The following is a 9,363-nucleotide window of genomic DNA, read 5'->3' as shown; positions in this document are numbered from 1 at the left end:
TGATGATTTTTGGCTCCCGAGTGGCACAGCAGTGTCAGGCACTTCATCTCAGTGCTTGAGGTGTCACTACAGACACCCTGGTTTGATTCCAGGCTGTATCACAACCAGCCATGATTGGGAGAACCATAGGGCAGGGCGCACAATTGGCCCAGCGTCGTCCATCATTGTCAATAAGAATTTGTTCTTAACTGACTTGCCTAGTTAAATTAAAGGTTACATTGGTAGTGGATGGGGTTGGTTTTTTTACAGCACTTTGAGACCCAGAGGAAAGCACCAGACCTTTTAAATATATATATATATATATAGTCAAGCTTTATTTAAGTAGTTAAGAACAAATTCTTATTTATAATGACGGCCTACCAAAAGGCAAAAGGCCTCCTGCGGGGACGGAGGCTGGGATTAAAAATTAAAATCGAGGACAAAACACACATCACAACAAGACACAACAAGACTACATAAAGAGAGACTTAAGACAACAACACAGCATGGTAGCAACACAACATGACACCACAAGACTACATAAAGAGAGACTTAAGACAACAACACAGCATGGTAGCAACACAACATGACACCACAAGACTACATAAAGAGAGACTTAAGACAACAACACAACATGGTAGCAACACAACATGACACCACAAGACTACATAAAGAGAGACTTAAGACAACAACACAGCATGGTAGCAACACAACATGACACCACAAGACTACATAAAGAGAGACTTAAGACAACAACACAGCATGGTAGCAACACAACAAGACACAACAAGACTACATAAAGAGAGACTTAAGACAACAACACAGCATGGTAGCAACACAACATGACACAACAAGACTACATAAAGAGAGACTTAAGACAACAACACAGCATGGCAGCAACACAACATGACAACAACATGGTAGCAACACAACATGACAACAACATGGTAGCAACACAACATGACAACAACATGGTAGCAACACAACATGACAACAACATGGTAGCAACACAACATGACAACAACATGTTAGCAACACAACATGACAACAGCATGGTAGCAACACAACATGACAACAACATGGTAGCAACACAACATGACAACAGCATGGTAGCAACACAACATGACAACAACATGGTAGCAACACAACATGACAACAACATGGTAGCAACACAACATGACAACAACATGGTAGCAACACAACATGACAATAACATGGTAGCAACACAACATGACAACAACATGGTAGCAACACAACATGACAACAACATGGTAGCAACACAACATGACAACAACATGGTAGCAACACAACATGACAACAACATGGTAGCACCACAACATGACAACAACATGGTAGCAACACAACATGACAACAGCATGGTAGCAACACAACATGACACCACAAGACTACATAAAGAGAGACTTAAGACAACAACACAGCATGGTAGCAACACAACAAGACACAACAAGACTACATAAAGAGAGACTTAAGACAACAACACAGCATGGCAGCAACACAACATGACAACAACATGGTAGAAACACAGCATGACAACAACATGGTAGCAACACAACATGACAACAACATGGTAGCAACACAACATGACAACAACATGGTAGCAACACAACATGACAACAACATGGTAGCAACACAACATGACAACAGCATGGTAGCAACACAACATGACAACAACATGGTAGCAACACAACATGACAACAGCATGGTAGCAACACAACATGACAACAACATGGTAGCAACACAACATGACAACAACATGGTAGCAACACAACATGACAACAACATGGTAGCAACAAAACATGACAACAGCATGGTAGCAACACAACATGACAACAACATGGTAGCAACACAACATGACAACAACATGGTAGCAACACAACATGACAACAACATGGTAGCAACACAACATGACAACAACATGGTAGCAACACAACATGACAACAACATGGTAGCAACACAACATGACAACAACATGGTAGCAACGCAACATGACAACAACATGGTAGCAACACAACATGGCATCAACACAACATGACAACACAGCATGGTAGTAACACAACATGACAACAACATGGTAGCAACACAACATGACAACAACATGGTAGCAACACAACATGACAACACAGCATGGTAGTAACACAACATGACAACAACATGGTAGCAACACAACATGGCATCAACACAACATGACAACACAGCATGGTAGTAACACAACATGACAACAACATGGTATCAACACAACATGGCATCAACACAACATGACAACAACATGGTAGCAACACAACATGGCATCAACACAACATGACAGCAGCACAACATAAAACATGTTACAAACATTATTGGGCCCAGACAACAGCACAAAGGCAAGAAGGTAGAGACAACAATACATCACGCGAAGCAGCCACAACTGTCAGTAAGAGTGTCCATGATTGACTCCTTGAATGAAGAGATGGAGGTTGGGGTAGAAGCTGTTTAGAAGCCTCTTGGACCTAGACTTGGCGCTCCGGTACCGCTTGCCGTGCTGTAGCAGAGAGAACAGTCTACGACTAGGGTGGCTGGAGTTTTTGACAATTTTTAGGGCCTTCCTCTGACACCGCCTGGTATAGAGGTCCTGGATGGCAGGAAGCTTGGCGCCAGTGATGTACTGGGCCGTTCGCACTACCCTCTGTAGTGCCTTGCGGTCTGAGGTAGAGCAGTTACCATACCAGACAGTGATGCAACCCGTCAGGATGCTCTCGATGGTGCAGCTGTAAAACCTTTTGAGGATCTTCGGACCAATGCCAAATCTTTTCAGTCAGAATAGGTTTTGTCGTGCCCTCTTCACGACTGTCTTGGTGTGTTTGGACCATGTTAAGTTGTTGGTGATGTGGACGCCAAGGAACTTGAAGCGCTCAACCTGCTCCACTACAGCCCCGGCGATGAGAATGGGGGCGTGGCTCGGTCCTCCTTTTCCTGTAGTCATCAATCATCTCCTTTGTCTTGATCACGTTGAGGGAGAGGTTGTTGTCCTGGCACCACATGGCCAGGTCTCTGGCCTCCTCCCTATAGGCTGTCTCATCGTTGTTGGTGATCAGGCCGACCACTGTTGTGTCATCAGCAAGTATTTTAACGCAGTTCTGGAAAGCCCTGTAATAATGGAGTCCATTGTTGTTGTATGGAACTATCATAGAAATATAATCTCTAGAAAGGACTTGTGACCTCTATATGGAACTTTCATTGACTTGAATGGGGAGAGCCCGGTCTATAGATTCTGTTTCTATGCTGTCGTACGTGTTCACGTGACTGGGTTAATATGTTGTGGTTGACTCTTGTCCTGGCACATGTTATACAGATGGTCTTTGTCTGTGTCCTGTACTCTGCCTTTGTGCTACTGTATAACCACTCTGTATACAACACACACACACACACACTGCTCACACAAGGAGTCTGGCATGCACACAAACACCTGTCAGACACGCACACACACACACACACACACACACACACACACACACACACACACACACACACTGCTCACACAAGGAGTCTGGCATACACACAAACACCTGTCAGACACGCACATACACACACACACACACACACAGAGGGAGAGAGAGGGGGCAGTGTGGAATCTGAGAAATGACAGTTATGTCACATTAATAAACATTCAGTTATTAATACATCCCACGATGCATTTCACCTCCCACACTGACACAAGGGCATCACACATTGTCCTTCTACTCTGACAAACAACTGCAGTAGCTGGAACAAACAACTTGTAAATACATGAGTGCAGTAGCTGGAACAAACAACTTGTAAAGATGAGTGTAGTAGCTGGAACAAACAACTTGTAAAGATGAGTGTAGTAGCTGGAACAAACAACTTGTAAAGATGAGTGTAGTAGCTGGAACAAACAACTTGTAAAGATGAGTGTAGTAGCTGGAACAAACAACTTGTAAAGATGAGTGTAGTAGCTGGAACAAACAACTTGTAAAGATGAGTGTAGTAGCTGGAACAAACAACTTGTAAAGATGAGTGTAGTAGCTGGAACAAACAACTTGTAAAGATGAGTGTAGTAGCTGGAACAAACAACTTGTAAAGATGAGTGTAGTAGCTGGAACAAACAACTTGTAAAGATGAGTGTAGTAGCTGGAACAAACAACTTGTAAAGATGAGTGTAGTAGCTGGAACAAACAACTTGTAAAGATGAGTGTAGTAGCTGGAACAAACAACTTGTAAGATGAGTGTAGTAGCTGGAACAAACAACTTGTAAAGATGAGTGTAGTAGCTGGAACAAACAACTTGTAAAGATGAGTGTAGTAGCTGGAACAAACAACTTGTAAAGATGAGTGTAGTAGCTGGAACAAACAACTTGTAAAGATGAGTGTAGTAGCTGGAACAAACAACTTGTAAAGATGAGTGTAGTAGCTGGAACAAACAACTTGTAAAGATGAGTGTAGTAGCTGGAACAAACAACTTGTAAAGATGAGTGTAGTAGCTGGAACAAACAACTTGTAAGATGAGTGTAGTAGCTGGAACAAACAACTTGTAAAGATGAGTGTAGTAGCTGGAACAAACAACTTGTAAAGATGAGTGTAGTAGCTGGAACAAACAACTTGTAAGATGAGTGTAGTAGCTGGAACAAACAACTTGTAAAGATGAGTGTAGTAGCTGGAACAAACAACTTGTAAAGATGAGTGTAGTAGCTGGAACAAACAACTTGTAAAGATGAGTGTAGTAGCTGGAACAAACAACTTGTAAAGATGAGTGTAGTAGCTGGAACAAACAACTTGTAAAGATGAGTGTAGTAGCTGGAACAAACAACTTGTAAAGATGAGTGTAGTAGCTGGAACAAACAACTTGTAAAGATGAGTGTAGTAGCTGGAACAAACAACTTGTAAAGATGAGTGTAGTAGCTGGAACAAACAACTTGTAAAGATGAGTGTAGTAGCTGGAACAAACAACTTGTAAAGATGAGTGTAGTAGCTGGAACAAACAACTTGTAAAGATGAGTGTAGTAGCTGGAACAAACAACTTGTAAAGATGAGTGTAGTAGCTGGAACAAACAACTTGTAAAGATGAGTGTAGTAGCTGGAACAAACAACTTGTAAAGATGAGTGTAGTAGCTGGAACAAACAACTTGTAAAGATGAGTGTAGTAGCTGGAACAAACAACTTGTAAAGATGAGTGTAGTAGCTGGAACAAACAACTTGTAAAGATGAGTGTAGTAGCTGGAACAAACAACTTGTAAAGATGAGTGTAGTAGCTGGAACAAACAACTTGTAAAGATGAGTGTAGTAGCTGGAACAAACAACTTGTAAAGATGAGTGTAGTAGCTGGAACAAACAACTTGTAAAGATGAGTGTAGTAGCTGGAACAAACAACTTGTAAAGATGAGTGTAGTAGCTGGAACAAACAAACTTGTAAAGATGAGTGTAGTAGCTGGAACAAACAACTTGTAAAGATGAGTGTAGTAGCTGGAACAAACAACTTGTAAAGATGAGTGTAGTAGCTGGAACAAACAACTTGTAAAGATGAGTGTAGTAGCTGGAACAAACAACTTGTAAAGATGAGTGTAGTAGCTGGAACAAACAACTTGTAAAGATGAGTGTAGTAGCTGGAACAAACAACTTGTAAAGATGAGTGTAGTAGCTGGAACAAACAACTTGTAAAGATGAGTGTAGTAGCTGGAACAAACAACTTGTAAAGATGAGTGTAGTAGCTGGAACAAAACAACTTGTAAAGATGAGTGTAGTAGCTGGAACAACAACTTGTAAAGATGAGTGTAGTAGCTGGAACAAACAACTTGTAAAGATGAGTGTAGTAGCTGGAACAAAACACTTGTAAAGATGAGTGTAGTAGCTGGAACAAACAACTTGTAAAGATGAGTGTAGTAGCTGGAACAAACAACTTGTAAAGATGAGTGTAGTAGCTGGAACAAACAACTTGTAAAGATGAGTGTAGTAGCTGGAACAAACAACTTGTAAGATGAGTGTAGTAGCTGGAACAAACAACTTGTAAAGATGAGTGTAGTAGCTGGAACAAACAACTTGTAAAGATGAGTGTAGTAGCTGGAACAAACAACTTGTAAAGATGAGTGTAGTAGCTGGAACAAACAACTTGTAAAGATGAGTGTAGTAGCTGGAACAAACAACTTGTAAAGATGAGTGTAGTAGCTGGAACAAACAACTTGTAAAGATGAGTGTAGTAGCTGGAACAAACAACTTGTAAAGATGAGTGTAGTAGCTGGAACAAACAACTTGTAAAGATGAGTGTAGTAGCTGGAACAACAACTTGTAAGATGAGTGTAGTAGCTGGAACAAACACTTGTAAAGATGAGTGTAGTAGCTGGAACAAACAACTTGTAAAGATGAGTGTAGTAGCTGGAACAAACAACTTGTAAAGATGAGTGTAGTAGCTGGAACAAACAACTTGTAAAGATGAGTGTAGTAGCTGGAACAAACAACTTGTAAAGATGAGTGTAGTAGCTGGAACAAACAACTTGTAAAGATGAGTGTAGTAGCTGGAACAAACAACTTGTAAAGATGAGTGTAGTAGCTGGAACAAACAACTTGTAAAGATGAGTGTAGTAGCTGGAACAAACAACTTGTAAGATGAGTGTAGTAGCTGGAACAAACAACTTGTAAAGATGAGTGTAGTAGCTGGAACAAACAACTTGTAAAGATGAGTGTAGTAGCTGGAACAAACAACTTGTAAAGATGAGTGTAGTAGCTGGAACAAACAACTTGTAAAGAGAGTGTAGTAGCTGGAACAAACAACTTGTAAAGATGAGTGTAGTAGCTGGAACAAACAACTTGTAAAGATGAGTGTAGTAGCTGGAACAACAACTTGTAAAGATGAGTGTAGTAGCTGGAACAAACAACTTGTAAAGATGAGTGTAGTAGCTGGAACAAACAACTTGTAAAGATGAGTGTAGTAGCTGGAACAAACAACTTGTAAAGATGAGTGTAGTAGCTGGAACAAACAACTTGTAAAGATGAGTGTAGTAGCTGGAACAAACAACTTGTAAGATGAGTGTAGTAGCTGGAACAAACAACTTGTAAAGATGAGTGTAGTAGCTGGAACAAAACAACTTGTAAAGATGAGTGTAGTAGCTGGAACAAACAACTTGTAAAGATGAGTGTAGTAGCTGGAACAAACAACTTGTAAAGATGAGTGTAGTAGCTGGAACAAACAACTTGTAAAGATGAGTGTAGTAGCTGGAACAACAACTTGTAAGTAAGATGAGTGTAGTAGCTGGAACAAACAACTTGTAAAGATGAGTTAGTAGCTGGAACAAACAACTTGTAAAGATGAGTGTAGTAGCTGGAACAAACAACTTGTAAAGATGAGTGTAGTAGCTGGAACAAACAACTTGTAAAGATGAGTGTAGTAGCTGGAACAAACAACTTGTAAGATGAGTGTAGTAGCTGGAACAAACAACTTGTAAAGATGAGTGTAGTAGCTGGAACAAAACAACTTGTAAAGATGAGTGTAGTGAGCTGGAAAAACAACTTGTAAAGATGAGTGTAGTAGCTGGAACAAACAACTTGTAAAGATGAGTGTAGTAGCTGGAACAAAACAACTTGTAAAGATGAGTGTAGTAGCTGGAACAAACAACTTGTAAAGATGAGTGTAGTAGCTGGAACAAACAACTTGTAAAGATGAGTGTAGTAGCTGGAACAAACAACTTGTAAAGATGAGTGTAGTAGCTGGAACAAACAACTTGTAAAGATGAGTGTAGTAGCTGGAACAAACAACTTGTAAAGATGAGTGTAGTAGCTGGAACAAACAACTTGTAAAGATGAGTGTAGTAGCTGGAACAAACAACTTGTAAAGATGAGTGTAGTAGCTGGAACAAACAACTTGTAAAGATGAGTGTAGTAGCTGGAACAAACAACTTGTAAAGATGAGTGTAGTAGCTGGAACAAACAACTTGTAAAGATGAGTGTAGTAGCTGGAACAAACAACTTGTAAAGATGAGTGTAGTAGCTGGAACAAACAACTTGTAAAGATGAGTGTAGTAGCTGGAACAAACAACTTGTAAAGATGAGTGTAGTAGCTGGAACAAACAACTTGTAAAGATGAGTGTAGTAGCTGGAACAAACAACTTGTAAAGATGAGTGTAGTAGCTGGAAACAAACAACTTGTAAAGATGAGTGTAGTAGCTGGAACAAACAACTTGTAAAGATGAGTGTAGTAGCTGGAACAACAACTTGTAAAGATGAGTGTAGTAGCTGGAACAAAACAACTTGTAAAGATGAGTGTAGTAGCTGGAACAAACAACTTGTAAAGATGAGTGTAGTAGCTGGAACAAACAACTTGTAAAGATGAGTGTAGTAGCTGGAACAAACAACTTGTAAAGATGAGTGTAGTAGCTGGAACAAACAACTTGTAAAGATGATGTAGTAGCTGGAACAACAACTTGTAAAGATGAGTGTAGTAGCTGGAACAAACAACTTGTAAAGATGAGTGTAGTAGCTGGAACAAACAACTTGTAAAGATGAGTGTAGTAGCTGGAACAAACAACTTGTAAAGATGAGTGTAGTAGCTGGAACAAACAACTTGTAAAGATGAGTGTAGTAGCTGGAACAAACAACTTGTAAAGATGAGTGTAGTAGCTGGAACAAACAACTTGTAAAGATGAGTGTAGTAGCTGGAACAAACAACTTGTAAAGATGAGTGTAGTAGCTGGACAACAACTTGTAAGATGAGTGTAGTAGCTGGAACAAACAACTTGTAAAGATGAGTGTAGTAGCTGGAACAAACAACTTGTAAAGATGAGTGTAGTAGCTGGAACAAACAACTTGTAAGATGAGTGTAGTAGCTGGAACAAACAACTTGTAAAGATGAGTGTAGTAGCTGGAACAAACAACTTGTAAAGATGAGTGTAGTAGCTGGAACAAACAACTTGTAAAGATGAGTGTAGTAGCTGGAACAAACAACTTGTAAAGATGAGTGTAGTAGCTGGAACAAACAACTTGTAAAGATGAGTGTAGTAGCTGGAACAAACAACTTGTAAAGATGAGTGTAGTAGCTGGAACAAACAACTTGTAAAGATGAGTGTAGTAGCTGGAACAAACAACTTGTAAAGATGAGTGTAGTAGCTGGAACAAACAACTTGTAAAGATGAGTGTAGTAGCTGGAACAAACAACTTGTAAAGATGAGTGTAGTAGCTGGAACAAACAACTTGTAAAGATGAGTGTAGTAGCTGGAACAAACAACTTGTAAAGATGAGTGTAGTAGCTGGAACAAACAACTTGTAAAGATGAGTGTAGTAGCTGGAACAAACAACTTGTAAAGATGAGTGTAGTAGCTGGAACAAACAACTTGTAAAGATGAGTGTAGTAGCTGGAACAAACAACTTGTAAAGATGAGTGTAGTAG

Source organism: Oncorhynchus kisutch, unplaced genomic scaffold, assembly GCF_002021735.2.
Source record: "Oncorhynchus kisutch isolate 150728-3 unplaced genomic scaffold, Okis_V2 scaffold1218, whole genome shotgun sequence".
Lineage (NCBI taxonomy): Eukaryota > Metazoa > Chordata > Actinopteri > Salmoniformes > Salmonidae > Oncorhynchus > Oncorhynchus kisutch.
This window is presented reverse-complemented; position numbering follows the sequence as displayed.